Source organism: Orcinus orca, chromosome 20, assembly GCF_937001465.1.
Source record: "Orcinus orca chromosome 20, mOrcOrc1.1, whole genome shotgun sequence".
In the NCBI taxonomy this organism is placed as follows: domain Eukaryota; kingdom Metazoa; phylum Chordata; class Mammalia; order Artiodactyla; family Delphinidae; genus Orcinus; species Orcinus orca.
Genome location: NC_064578.1, coordinates 14,009,488 through 14,024,998, shown reverse-complemented (window position 1 = coordinate 14,024,998; position 15,511 = coordinate 14,009,488). Strand labels below are relative to the sequence as shown.

Below are 15,511 nucleotides of genomic sequence, written 5' to 3'. Positions count from 1 at the left end.
ATTCACTTATTGTTTTTGCAAATATTTAATCTATGGTCATGTAGACTGCATGTACATTACGCGAGTCTCTGAAGTTGGTTTTCAAATTAATATTTATTACTACTATTTATTATTTCATGATTTTTCTCATTTCCTTCTCACTTCTTTTTTACCCATTTGTGTTGATTGATCCAGATTGTCTGCATCAGAAGGTCACTGTAGGGAGAAAACAGAAGTGCACAGTCAGGGAAAAAGCAACAAATGATACCTAGGTCATAGTTCAGAGTTGCTGACTTTGTGGATGCTTATCTGAGCAGGATCAATCAAGCCCTTGAATAAGGACGTGTGGTTAAGTGGTCCTGGCTCCACACTGCCCAGCATAACAACAATTCATAATCAGTGGCACAATCTATATTTATCTTTTAGTGTTGTCCACAATTCACTGGCTGCTAGTAAGAAAAACCTAACCTGGACTAGCTTAAGCAAAAGGGGGAAGTTTTGGCCCATGTAACCCAACAGTGGAAGATTAAAAGCACAGTACATAACCCACCAGGGATGTCAGTTTTTCAAAGTAGTGCCATTTTACACTCCCACCAGCAAAGCTTGGGAGTTCCAGTTGCTTCACACCCTCGCCTACCCATAGTGTTGTATTGTTCATTTTAGGAATACTGGATGTATAAAGTGATGTCTTCTGGTGGTTTTAATTTTTATTTCTCTAATGATTAATGATGTTCAACACCTTTTCATGTGCTTGCTGGCTTTTCATGTATCTTTTAAATTTAAGTGTTGAAGTCTTTTGCTCATTTTTGAGTTGTTTTTCCTTTTATCATTAATTTGTAAGAGTACTTTACAACTTGTTATTCTGAATACTAGTCATTTGTCAAGTATATGTGTTGTTAATTTTCTCTACCAGTCTGTAGATTGCCTTTTCATTTCCTTAATGGTATTTCTTGATGAGCTGACATTTTAAATTTTTATGAAATCTGTATTATCATTTTTTTTAATGTAATAACTTTTTAAAATTTATTTATTTTTGGCTGTGTTGGGTCTTCGTTGCTGCATGTGGGCTTTCTCTAGTTGCGGCGAGCGGGGGCGGGCTTCTCATTGCAGTGGCTTCTCTTGTTGCGGAGCACGGGCTCTAGGCACGTGAACTTCAGTAGTTGTGGCGTGCGGGCTCAGTAGTTGTGGCACACAGGCTTAGTTGCCCCACGGCACGTGGGATCTTCCCAGACCAGGGCTCAAACCCGTGTCCACTGCATTGGCAGGTGGATTCTTAACCACTGCGTCACCAGGGAAGCCCTTTTTTCTTTCAAGATTAATGCTTTTGCCTTCTTGCTAAGAAATCTTTGCCTTTTCCAAGATCATGAATATGTTCTCCTGTGTTTACTTTTAGAAGGGCAGTAGTTTTAGCTGCTAGTTTAAGTTAATGATTTGTCTTTGATTTCATTTTTGCATATGTGTCAGGTGTGGACCATGTTTCTTTTTTTTTTCTCCATGTGGGTTATTGGCTCGTCTCCATTCTATTATCTTATTCTGGTATTCCAACTACTTTATTATTCTATTACTTACTCTACTATTAGTCTGTTATTTATTACTTTTAACCTCTATTTTATGTTTTCCATTTTTTTGTAGACTTCTCTGGATACTTTCTTCCTATCTGTTGTCCCATTCAATAATTCCCTCTTCAGCGAAGACTCACCTGCTGAGTTTTAATTTTTCAATTATTATAATTATTTTAATTTCTGAAAGTTTTATTTGGTTCTTGTCAAATCTGATTGCTGTCCACTCTTATTTTTCATGTTTCCCTTTTATTTCTTAAATATATTAAACATATTTATATTGTGTATGTGGTAATTCAAACATATTAAGTCTGCTCATCTATTTATTTATTTTGCTGTTTGTTGTTTCTTATGGTTTTTCAATCACGGTATCTGTAGAGGAGGAAAAATGTCTTTTTCCTCTACCCATTTAGGTTTTTAAGATGGGGCCCCTGTAACAAAAGACAGATTAACAAGAGAAGAACATAAAAATTTATTTAATGTAAGTTTTACATGATATGGGAGGCTTCATAAGGAAATGAAGATCTGAAGAAGTAGTAAAATCTGAATTCCTTTATGCTGGTTTGATGAAGGATGGAGAGTTGTGGGAAAACGTGACAGGACAATAAAATGACATGAGCTAAGAGTAGCAAACTGGGGGAAACAGTAAGGCCTGTTTATTCAGGCTCCTCTTGATGTCCCTCTATATTTGAAGATATGCATGCTTCTTTCTACCTGGTCTTGGAGGGCACCTCTCACATGGGGGATCTGTGACCTGCTTCAGGAGAAGTTAAGAAAATCCCTCTTGCACCTCCCATTTCTTATGTTCCTTCAGCTTGAAATATTTAATATGCCAAGGTGCCATATTTTGTGGTAGTGTGTTCTGAACCCCATCATTATCTTATGCCTCTTTGTGTTTTGTAGTTTCTGGATTTAGCATCGTTACTTTGGGCAGGCCCTGGACTTTGTGTCCTGTCCTAGGCACCCAATGCAATAGTTAAAACAGAAGTTCAAGGGTTAACAAAGTCCACTAGGGCAAAAGACAACCTTGGCACTAGATTATTTCCTGGTATTCTTCACTTTGCTTTAATGTCCTTATTTTCCTATCAGGTTAGTGATCAGTTTTAAAGTAGTTTGAAAAATGTTTTATGGAGTATTTTAGTTATTTCAATCTCCAGTTTAATGTGCTACTTAAAGCTGCTTTTAATGTATGTCTTTTTTCACATTATTCAGCAATACTTATGCAGTAGTTCATCCTTTCCCACTAGTTTTCAATCCTTTGTGTATATCATAAACACAGTTTATCCCTGCATGTAGTTAGGTTTTATTTAATTTCTCTCAGCAGCAGTTTTCTGGGTATAAGTCTTGAACATTTTGATTAGATTTATTCCTATATATTCATTCATGTTTGAGGATCCTGTAAGTGATTCTTCTATTACTTTTTAAATTGAGGTATGATTTAGATATAAGATGCACAGATCTTAAATGTACAGTTTGATTCATTTTGACAAATGTAAATGCCTGTGTAACACATTCAAGATATAAAACATCTATCACCTCACAAAGTTCCCTCATGCCCCTTTCCAGTCAATCCCTCCATCTGCCATCCCAGAGATTCTGATTTCTATCATCTTATATTAGTTTTGCCTGTTCTTGGACTTCAGATAAATGTACTCATACAGTATATACTCTTTTGAGTCTGGTTTCTTTCATTCAACATAATGTTTTTGAAATTTATTCATATTGTTGTGTGTATTGGCAATTCCCTTTTTACTCCTGAGCAGTATTCCACTGTTTGGTTATACATAGTTTATCCATTCTTCTGTTAATGTAACTGAATTGTTTGAAGTTTGGGGCTATTATGAATAAAGCTTTAATAACCATTATTGTACAAGTCGTGTGTGTGTGTGTGTGTGTGTGTACATATGCGTTTATTTCTCTCGGGTAAATATTTGGGAGTAGAATTGCTGGATCATAGAGTAGTTATATGCTTAATTTTATAAGAAACTTCCAAAAAGTTTTCTAAAGTGGTTGAAGCATTTTACATTCCCGCCAGCAATGTTTAAGGGTTCCAGTTACTCCACATCCTCACCAGCTCTTGGTCATGTGTTTTTTAAAAAATTGAATTGACTTACAATATTAATACTAGTTTCGGGTGTACAACATAGTGATTTGATATTTTTATGTATTGCAAAATGATCACCACGGTAAGTCAGGTGACCATCTGTCACCATACAAAGTTATTACAGTATTATTTACTATATTCACTATGTTGTACATTAATCCCTGTGACATTGGCTTTTTTATTTTTATTTTTTAAAATAATTTTTATTGGAATATAGTTGTTTTACAATGTTGTGTTAGTTCCTGATATGTAAAGTGAATCAGCTATACGTATACATATGGTATATGTATACATATGCTCTACGTATACATATATCCCCTCTTTTTTGGATTTCCTTCCCATTTAGGTCACCACAGAGCACTGAGTAGAGTTCCCTGTGCTATACAGTAGGTTCTCATTAGTTATCTATTTTATACATAGTAGTGTGTATATGTCAATCCCATTCTCCCAATTCATCCCCCCCCAACATATCCATACGTCCGTTCTCACGTCTGTGTCTCTATTTCTGTTTTGCAAATAAGTTCATCCGTATCGTTTTTCTGGATTCCGTATATAAGCGATATTATACGATATTTGTTTTTCTCTTTCTGACTTACTTCACTCTGTATGACAGACTCTAGGTCCATCCATATCTCTACAAATGACCCAGTTTCGTTCCTTTTTATGGCTGAGTAATAGTCCATTGTATATATATACCACATCTTTATCCATTCATCTGTCGATGGACATTTAGTTTGCTTCCATGTCCTGGCTATTATAAATAGTGCTGCAATGAACATAGGGTGCATGTGTCTTTTTGAATTACGTTTTTTTCAGGGTATATGCCCAGTAGTGGGATTGCTGGGTCATATGGTAGTTTTATTTTTAGTTTTTTAAGGAACCTCCATACTGTTCTCCATAGTGGCTGTATCAATTTGCATTCCCACCAGCTGTGCAGGAGGGTTCCCTTTTCTCCACACCCTCTCCAGCATTTATTGTTTTTAGATATTTTGTTGATGGCCATTCTGACCAGTGTGAGGTGATACCTTATCGTAGTTTTGATTTGCATTTCTCTAATAATTAGTGATGTTGAGCATCTTTTCATATGTTTGTTGGCCATCTGTATATCTTCTTTGGAGAAATGTCTATTTAGTTCTTCCACCCATTTTTTGATTGGGTTGTTTGTTTTTTTGATACTGAGCTGTATGAGCTGTGACATTGACTTTATAGCTGGAGGTTTGTACCTTTTAATCCTCTGTCCCTATTTTGCCCATCTGTCCCCTCCCCTCTGGCAACCACCAGTTTGGTCTCTGTATCTTTGAGTCTATTTCTGTTTTGTTGTGTTTGTTCATTTGTTTTGTTTTAATTTGAGTCATTCTAGTGGAAGTGAAGTGGTATCTCTTCTGGTTTAAATTTGCATTTCCCTAATGATTTGTAATGTTGAGTAACTTTTCATGTGCTTCTATTTTTATCTTCTACTCTCAGGTGTGTATTCAAGGTTTTTGCCCAATCTTTATTGGGTTATTTATCATTTTGTTATTGGCCTGTAGTTTTTGTATATTCTCCATACAAGTCTTTCAGAAATTATTATTGTTAATATTTTCTCACAATCAGCAGATTATCTTTCTAATTTCTTAACAGGGTCTTTTCATTAGCAAAGTAATTTAATTTTGATGAAATACAGTTTATCATTTTTTTCTTTTATAACTAGTGTGTTTTTTTCTAATTTCATTTTTTAAGTTTTTGTGAATGTATCAAAATATTGAATTTTGTATGTTGATCATTTATCTACAGAGCTTGATAAATTTACTTATTAGCTCATGATTTATCTGTAGATGATATTAGATTTTGTTTATATACAATCAGTCATCTGCAAATAATCATAGTTTTCTTCTTTTTAAATTTTTAGCCTTTTGTTTCCTATTATTTCTTGCATAGGCTAGGCCTTCAGTACAGTGATCAATGGAAATGATGATAGTGAATGAACATCCTTTTCTTTTTTCTTTTTTTTTTTTTGCGGTACGCCGGCCTCTCACCGCTGCGGCCTCTCCTGCCGCGGAGCACAGGCCCCGGACACGCAGGCCCAGCGGCCATGGTCCACGGGCCCAGCCGCTCCGCAGCACGCGGGATCCCCCCCAGACCGGGGCATGAACCTGCGTCCCCCGCATCGGCAGGCGGACCCTCAACCACTGCACCACCAGGGGAGCCCCAAACATCCTTTTCTTGTTCTCAGTCTCAGAGGGGAAGTGCTCAGTGTTTCATGAATTAGTATGATGACTTTAGTGGATACTCTTTATCAGATTAAGTGAATTCCCTTCTATCTCTAGGTTTCTAAGACTTTCAATCTTGAATGTGTTTTGAATTTTATCAATTACTTCTGCTTTTGTTGAGATGATTATGTATTATTTCACTTTTATTCTTCTAATGCACAGATTGAATTTCAAATACTAAATCCCTGCTATATTCTGGGGTAAATGTAAGTTTTAACCATTATCATTTTAATAAATCCCTGGATTAGATTTGCTAATATTTTCTTTGAAAGTTTGGCATCCAAATTCATGAGAAAGATTGACCTGCCTGTAATTTTGTTTTCATGAAATGCCTTTGTCTTTGGTCTGAAAAAACAAATTGGTCTCATAAAACAAGTTGAGAATTATTCTCTTTTAAAACTCTCTCTGGAAAAATTTTTTTAAGATTCATGTTATTTCTTCCTTAAATGATTGAAAAATTCATTGTTCAAGCCATTCGGGTCTAGAGCCTTTTAAAAATTGATTCAGTTTCTTTAGTAGATATAGATCTACTGAGATGTTTCTATTTTTTCTTATGTAATTTTTGGTAAACTTTTTCAAAGAATTTTCCCATTTAATCTAAAATTTTAAATTTGCTGGCGTAAAATTGTTTATAATAACTATAATCTGTGTAATGTCTTTAGGACCTATAGTGATATCTCCTCTTTCATTATTGATATTGGTAATTTGTATCTTTTTATTTCTTGATCTGTATTGTTAGGGCTTTATTCAGAGAACCAACTTTTGATGATTTTCTCTATTGTTCATTTCTTTTCAATATCATTGATTTCTACTCTTTATTATTTCATTCCTTCTACTTTCTGTAGGTTTAATTTGTTGTACTTTTTCTAAACCTTAGGAGAGATGCTTAGAGCACTGATTTTTAACCTTTCATCTTATCTAATATATGCATTTAAGTCAATAAATTTTCCTCCAAACCTGACTGTATCTTCAGCCCATATGTTTTTATATGTTTCATTTACGTTAACACATAATTGACAGTATTTTAGAATTTCCATTTTTACTTCTTCTTTGATCCATGGGCTACTTAGCAGTGTGTTGCTTAGTATTTAAACATTTGGGAATTTTTCTAGTTTTCTTTTTGTTATTGATTTCCAGCTGACTTCCACTAGTGACAGAAAACAAATTCTGTATGATTTCTATCTTTGAAAATAGTTGAGACTTAACATTATAGCCCAGAATGTGTTCCATTTTGGTAAATGAGCCCTGTGTACTTGAAAAGAGTACAAGTTCCTCAGATATCAATTAGGTCAAGTTTGTTAATAATCATATTGTTCAGTCTGTATCTCTACTAATGTTTTTCTTCTTATTTTATTAGTTATTGGAAGATGTCATTAAAATCCACAACTATGTGAATTTTCTATTTCTCTTTTTTTGGTGATATCAGTTTTCATTTTGTATGTTTTGAGGCTATGATGCTTGGTGTATATACATTTAGGTTTCTTATAACTTACTGTTGAATTAACTATTTTATCATTATGAAATGTTTCTCAATCATTTATAAGATTTCTGACATCAAAGACTGCTTGATCTGATATTTGTTTAGTACAGCAGCTTTCTTTTGATGAGTGTGTACGTAGTATATTCTATTCATCCTCTTTATTTCAACTTTTCGGTGTCCTCATATTTAAAGTGTGACACTTGGGAGTATCACCAGGTTGTTTTTTAATCCAGTCTGAGAATCTTTGTCTTTTAATAGTACTCTTCGGTCCTTTTATGTTGAATGCAATTTCTGATATATTTGAGTTTGAATCTTCTGTTTGACTGTGAAGTAACTGTTACCTTTATGGAAAAATTATTAGCTGAATTTCAACAAAGACCTTTGTGTTATTGGTGTTACTAGTGGATGAAAGTGAAAAAAATATGACTGTTAATAAACTCAGTCAGTGATATATTTCTTCCATCTGGATCTCCATGTCTTTGTGAGGTATCATTTTTTGTTTATGTCAGCCCCTAAAATGAAGTATTGGAAAAATTTGTGGCCTTAGAATTACCTTTTTCAGATGACTATATCACAACATTTTAAACCAGGAGTTTAAAAAAGAATGAAGGTTAGTCAATGTTTTAGCTCTCACTAAAATAATTAATTGTTGGTAAATTGGTAAATATATCAAATAAATTATCTTTAAAATATTATCATCATCCTTTTTTAATATTTTTGGTTGTATTTTTAATACAATTGACATGTGACTATTCTAGTATATGGGTATAATTTATAAACAAACAAGTTTATATATGTTGGGGGTATAATGTCAAAATATTTTACTTGGTTGAGTTTTGAGACCAACAGGCTTAGATTGCCCATGGATCAATAGAATCAAAACTTGAAAGAAGACTTCAGTGATAATCTAGTCCTTAGATTTGTTTGCATGTGTAAAACTGAAGCCCTAAGAAATTAAGTGGTTTGCCCATGACTCATATAACTAGTCAGAAGCACAGTTAGAACCCACGCTCAGGGACTTCCCTGGTGGCGCAGTGGTTAAGAATCCACCTGCCAATGCAGGGGATACGGGTTTGATCCCTGGTCCAGGAAGATCCCACATGCCATGGAGCAGCTAAGCCCGTGCACCACAACTACTGAGCCTGCGCACCTAGAGCCCGTGCTCCGCAACAAGAGAAGCCACTGCAATGAGAAGCCCGCACACCACAACGAAGAGTAGCCCCTGCTTGCCACAACTAGAGAAAGCCCATGTACAGCAACAAAGACCCAACGTAGCCAAAAAAGTAAATTAAAAGAAAAAAAAAAGAACCCACACTCAGACTCTCAACTCACGTGTAGTGCTTTTTCCTCTATAGTGGATCATCTCCCTAATCTCTTGTATTACTACATGTGCATTTTTACTCCCTTAATCTGTTGACTTTGAAATGCAGCCACGTTCTCCCAGTGGCCCTCAATCTGGATTTTACTTTTATGGAAATATTTGGATTGACACCCATACTTACATTTATAGTCCTGTGCTAAAGGAAATGAGTATTTGTGTATTAAAATTTAATCATGCATGGAAAAGTTGATTTCCATACCCTGAGGTGCTGGTATCAAATTTGATTTATGAATAAAGTCATTTTCTAAAGATTGCAGATAGAGGTAAACTGTCTTGTAGCATTTTTCCTTACATGAAATGAACTGCTGATAAAGATATGCTTTCATCTTTATTGTGCCTTATCAATGACCAGGACCTATAACCTTTTATTAGTGAAAAACATTAATGACTACCTAAACCCAGTTAATCACAGAGCTTTTCCAAGCAGCCTTGACCATTGGCTTCTCATTTCACTAAATAAGCATCTTACTGAAATTTCTGCAGCTGTTTGAAGTATGAATTGATTTGAGGAGGGAAATTTAGCATCGGTTTTTCTTCATACTTCTTCAATGTTCCAGAAGGAGGAACATTGATACTCCTCAACAGGAAGTACTCAATCACATTTCTAACAGTTGTGTTTATGCCCTTCCATTGCTGGTCCTCCACTGGATATATTCTTGATTAAATGCAGCTGGGAGATTTTGCTTTCTTGACAACCAGAGTTTGAACCAGTGCTCTAGTAATTAAGGAGGTCAAGTGTAAATTTCACCAATAGCTAATACTTTACTCATTAGCATTTTCCTAAACCAGAACTCTCCCCTCCTTTCCTCCTGTGTATGCCCTTCTGTAGTAAAATCAAGCTTATTCAAGCAATCGATTTTACCCCAGGAATGATTTAGTTACCTTTTTGTTATAGTCTAAAACTTTCAGAGAAAAAGCTGAAGTAACTTGGTACCTTTTACAAACTAATCTGTCCAGAGGAGATTAAGGATACAATTTCTCAAGGCTATATTGATTAACAGTGAAACAAAACAAAAACCAAACTAAAACAAAATCAGAACGAGTAAATTAGTTCTATCATTTCATTAAAACTGAGAGGTGAAAATATTGACTATTAGGAGATAAATAAATGGTTAGTTGCTTAAGTTTTACACTTTTCAACCGGGTATTGAGAAACTTTATGTAATCTAAGAATTCAAGCAAATATTAATATTTAGAATAGGCTTTAAAAAAAGACAGTCTTACTGAAATTTCGGTTACTTGAATAAGCACTAGAAGTAGGAGCATAGCAGTGTTTTTTCTTTAATACCAGGTGAAGTTGCTGTCACTTAGAAGTGACATTAGCTACTGGTATAATTAGGAAATAGAGCTAATGTACTTATTCAGTATTTTTTTTAAAGTATTAGGTCTCTTACTGAAGGGGAGATATTTCAATTCATGGATCAGAAGTTGGCAAATAGGCTCTTTTCCCCAAAGGTGTGATGATGTATTGTTATTAAATATACAAGCAATCATAATATTAGTACTTCACAGAGCAGCTTTATGGTCAATTATATATTTTACTCTAATAAACCGCGAAGAAATTCTTTTTTTCCTCCTAAAGCCTAATAAACAAGTACCAAAATATAATATAGTAATTGAGCATGATATGATATCTTGCAGTTGAAACTGTTAAATAATATGTATCTGAATATACCCGTGCAAACTTACCTGTATGAGCTTTGTGTCAATTGTGCGATTATTATAATGAATTACAAACATGTGCCATTATAATTACAAAATCTAGCAAAACATAGTTGTCGTAAAAGACCCAAATGTTTTTAAAATGGCTTTAGAGCCAATGCAAATATTCCTTGACCTAGTTTTCTTTCCTTTGTCTCTTATTCAACAGTTTAGGTTAGGGAATGGCAGAAGATATACTGATGGTCAGAGATTGTTTAGGGAAGTGGAATGTTTTCGAAAATTACGTAACAAGGGAAGACTCTCAAGTTATTAGGTGTTAGTACTTAAAGGGACATTAGAGCCCATCTCTGTAACTCCCTTCATTTTAGAGGTGAGTAAACTGAGGCCCAGAGGCTTAAATGACTATACACCGAAGTACAGGTCTTTGGCCCCCTCTGAGGCCAGCATGCTTTCTATAATCCTAAACTGCTTTCTGTGCAGATTAAGAATACCGATTTTGGCATTGCCACTGGTGTGCTGGCTAAGCCCAGTCAAGTTGCTTAATTTGTTTCCTGAACCCTTTAGAGAAGGAGCACTTCCAAAGAAGTTTGATTCAGCAATTCACTTGAGTGGTGAATTTGACCCTGCTGTGACCAGGAGAGGAGAAACACTCTTTCCATCAACTTGCCAGTTCCCTAGAGAATCTATGGCTCTACTCATATATTTTATTTACTGTGTCCTCCGTTGTCTGAAAATAACTGAAACCACAGTATGAAATGTATTGTGTATATAGCTAGCTTCACATTTTCTGGGTAAAATTAGTTTTGTTCATATTGGTTTTTGCTTGACTGATAGTAGCAAAACTTGCAAGAAGTAATGAGACCTTCCACAAAATGTGTCTTTATTAAAACATAATAAATGACTGTGGCTAACCTCATCTACAGGGACTGCAGAATTCAACCTCAGAAACTGAAAAGAAACTATAGTGGTAACTGGCACTTCAAGGGCACAGAAAATACTAATGATGAGGCACAGCAAATTCATCCATTCTTGCAGGCATAATACCCTTTCCATCCTATCAGTCGTCTAAGTAGCGGCGGAGAGGGACCCTATTTAAGATTGTCTTCATGAAAGTGGGTGAGAAAAGCAAGTTCTTCAACAGCTATGGGGGAAGACAAGAGTTATTGCTTCCTTCACTTTGTGACCTGATGACTTTTGGAAGATAGTAGTGAAAAAATCAATATTAAATGGTTCTTGAAAAGAAGACAGTGGCTCTTGTTATATTTCTGGGAAGGAACGTTTTGCAGTGTGCAACTCAAATTGATGACATTAGTCTCTCTGACCCCTAGATTTTTATGAAATAAGTTAAGCCCTTGAATCCTTTTCCTTGATTAGTTTTTTTTTTTTTTTTTTTTTTTTTTTTTTTGCGGTACGCGGGCCTCTCGCTGTCGCGGCCTCTCCTGCTGCGGAGCACAAGCTCCGGATGCGCAGGCTCAGCGGCCATGGCTCACGGGCCCAGCTGCTCCGCGGCACGTGGGATCCTCCCGGAACGGGGCACGAACCCACGTCCCCTGCATCGGCAGGCGGACTCTCAACCACTGCGCCACCAGGGAAGCCCCTTGATTCGTTTTTTAAACAATGAAATATTTCAAATATGTGCAAAAGCACAGAAATAAGGTAATCAACAACCATTGTATTTTAACACATCTCAACATTTTGCTATATATGTTTCTTTCAGATGTTTTATTTTATGGATAACTAAATTGATTATAGATTTGGAGTCGCTTTGTTATTCTTTCCTGATTTAACTCCCATGTATTAATCCTCAGGGGAGCTGTATTGGGTGCATTTTAATGCCATTCCTACATATTTACTTATCCATGAACAATACATACCATTGTCTTGAATAGTTTTAAACTTCACATAAATGGTATTATACTGTATATACCATTTCCCATCTTGACTTTTTCATTCAACATTATGTTTTAAGGATTTTAACACGTGGATATATAGCTGTGATTCATTTTAACTAATGCGACACGCTCCAGCATGTGAAAATACTGTCATTTATCTATTCTCCTATTAAATATTAGGATGTTCCTAGTTTTTTGCAATTACACACCATGCTGCAGTGAATGTCTTTGTGTATGTCCTGTGTAGCTGTGTGAGATTGTTCTTAGGGATAAATAGCTAGAAGTGAAATTGCTGAGTTATAAGGCAAATATATCTTGAGCTTTACTGGATACTAAATTGATTGGTCAAGTGGTTGTACCAATCTGTATTTCCATCAGTAGTATATGAAAATTCTTGTTTTTCTATGTGCTTGCCAATATACTGCCAAAACAGCATTGTCAAACGCTTTGATATTGGTTAATCTGATGGTTATGAAATGGTATTTTATTCTATTTTTATTTATTTCATTTCTCTCATTACTAGTGCTATCTAGCACCTTTACATGTTTTCTGGATGCCCTATAGTCCTTTTAACATTAAAGTTTTGGATGAGTAATGTAATCATGTGGTCAAAAATTAAAGCAGTATTTTAAAGGTATATATTGAAAGGTGCTATTTCCATCCTACCTCATTCACCTGACCCTTCTTTCATTTTATTGCTTTCTTGTATACTTTTCCAGTGCTTTTATACAAATAGATGCAAACGTGAACGTATATTCTTACTTTCCCACCTTACACAAAAATAAAATAAATTGTTCTAAACCTTGCTTTTTACAATTAATCATATATATTGGGGATCTTTCCATATTACTGGGTACTTTTTTATACCTGCACAGTATTCTGCTTCTAGGTGTAGCACAGATTATGTAACCAGCCTTCTCTTGATGAGTGCTCTGGCCTTTTCCACTCTCTTGTTATTAAGAACAATGCTGTAATGAGTACCCTTCATCTTGTTCTGACTTATCTATAGGATAAATTCCTAGAAGTGGACCATAGGATAGTTTTATAATTTTGATAGATATTTTGATCCGTGCCACCAAATTCACTCCATGGACTGGGGAAGAATAATACCATTTTGCATTCCCACAGGGTGTATAAGAATGCCTTCTCCCCACAGTCTTGACTATAAATTATGATCTAAAACTTTTGTTTTACAGTCTGATGGGGAGAAGTGGTATGTAAATACATCTTTAGTTGTGTTTCTTTTATTATGAGTTGATGCTCAAATTGAGCATCTTTTAGTACATATAGGGGGCCTTTATGTTTCTTTTTTTGCAACTCTATCCCATTCTTCTATTGGATTGTCTTACTGATTTCTAAGAGCTATTTATGTAATGGGTGATTTACATGTCTAAGATATGAATTAAGTATTTTACCGAGTTTTCTTTTGTTTTTGCTTATGACTTTTTGTGCCATGCAGAATTTCTGTTTTCATTTTTATGTAATCAAATTTCTTAATTTTTTAGGAGGGATCTGGATTTTGAGCCACAGTTAGAAAACTTTCCCCCTGAAAGCAATGAAGAAGTTTTTCTGTGTACTCTTCTACTTTTGCAGTTTCATATTGAACATTTAAATATTTTATTCACTTGGCTTTATCTGATGTTAGATGTGAGGTATGTTTTTCCGTATGGTTACCAAGTTGTTCCAATAGCACTTTTTTAAAAAACAAAGTTTGTCAATACACCAGTGATTCAAGATGCTGCCTTTATAATATAATGAATTCCAATGTGTATTTGGGTCTTTTTTGACTTTTTATTCTATTCCATTGATCTGTGTCTTTATGCTGTCTTAATTACTTATACTATGTTTTAATTCTATCAGTTCCTATTTTATTGAGTTTTTAAATAAAAAAATACATTTTGAATTTTGTCAAATTCCTTTTCAGCATCAATGGAGAAGATCATATATTTTTTCTTCTTAGATATATTCTATATCAGTAGCGTTTCTAATAGTGAGCCATCTTCACATTCCTGAAATAATGTCCACTTGATTGTGAAGTCTCATTCTTTTAATGTGCTCATGAATTATGATTGCTAATTTTTTATTTAGGATTTTACATTAATATCTGTAAGTGTAATCGGCCTATATCTTGGCCTATTTATTTTATCTTTGTCAGGTTTTGATAACAATGTTATACTGAAAATACAATATTGGAAATTAAAAAATAATCATGTTAGTTTACCAGTAGAGTAGACAGAGCAGAAGACAGGATTAGTGAACCTGAAGACAGGTCAGCAGGAAATACCCAAACTGAAGCACAGAGAAAAACAAAGAAGAATGGGGATGAGATGTGGTAGGGAGAAACAAAACAGAAAAAGCCATGTGGGACACAGTCAAAAGGTCAGCATACATGTAATTCGAGTCCTAGAAATAGGGTAAAGAATGGGGTACAAAGATATTTAAGAGATAATGGCTGAGAATTTTCCAAAAATGATGAATGACATTAATCCATGGTTTAATGTAGTAACAAATCCATTAATTAACAAATCCATTTAATTAAACAAAGCTCAGCAAACCCTTAGTGATACAAATACTGCTGAAAACCAAAGCAAAGGGAATATCATAAAAGTAGCTAGAGAAAGAAAAACACATTACCTTAAAAGGAACACTAATAATACTGATGGCAAACTTTTCAGCTGAAATTATGGAAGCCAGATTATAGTAAAATGGCATTATGCAAGTGCTGAAAAGAAAAAAGGCTAATTAAGAATCCTTTACCCATTGAAAATATCCTTTAAAAGTGAAGACAAAACAAAGACATTTGTAGACCAAAAAATGCTGAAAAACTATAGAATTCTTTGTTGGCATTGTTTTCCCCTTCATCATTTTGAAGAAGCCATCCTATTGTTTTTTTAGTTTCCATTATTTCAGTTGAAAAATTAGCTGTAATCCTAACCATGGGTCCTCTGAGATAATCTTTTTCCCTCTCGCTGCTTTTAGTATTTTCTCTTTGTCTTTGATTTTCTTTAGTTTCACTGCAATATGTTTATGTATGAATTTCTTTTCATTTATCCCAGTTGATGTTCATTGCACTTTTTGAATTGTAAACTGATGTCGTTAATCAATCCTAGAAAACTCTTAACCATCATCTCTTGAAATATTGTCTTTGCTTCATTATCTCTTTCCTTTTCTTCTGAGCTTTCAGTTAAACACTTCTACACCTTCT

The 15,511-nt window shown here is 34.7% G+C and overlaps 1 protein-coding gene across 1 annotated transcript in view; it reads left to right on the top strand.

The window, feature by feature from the left end:
- Positions 1–15,511, top strand: part of HYDIN (HYDIN axonemal central pair apparatus protein) — a 440,857-nt gene that overhangs the window by 129,014 nt on the left and 296,332 nt on the right. The window lies entirely within an intron of this gene.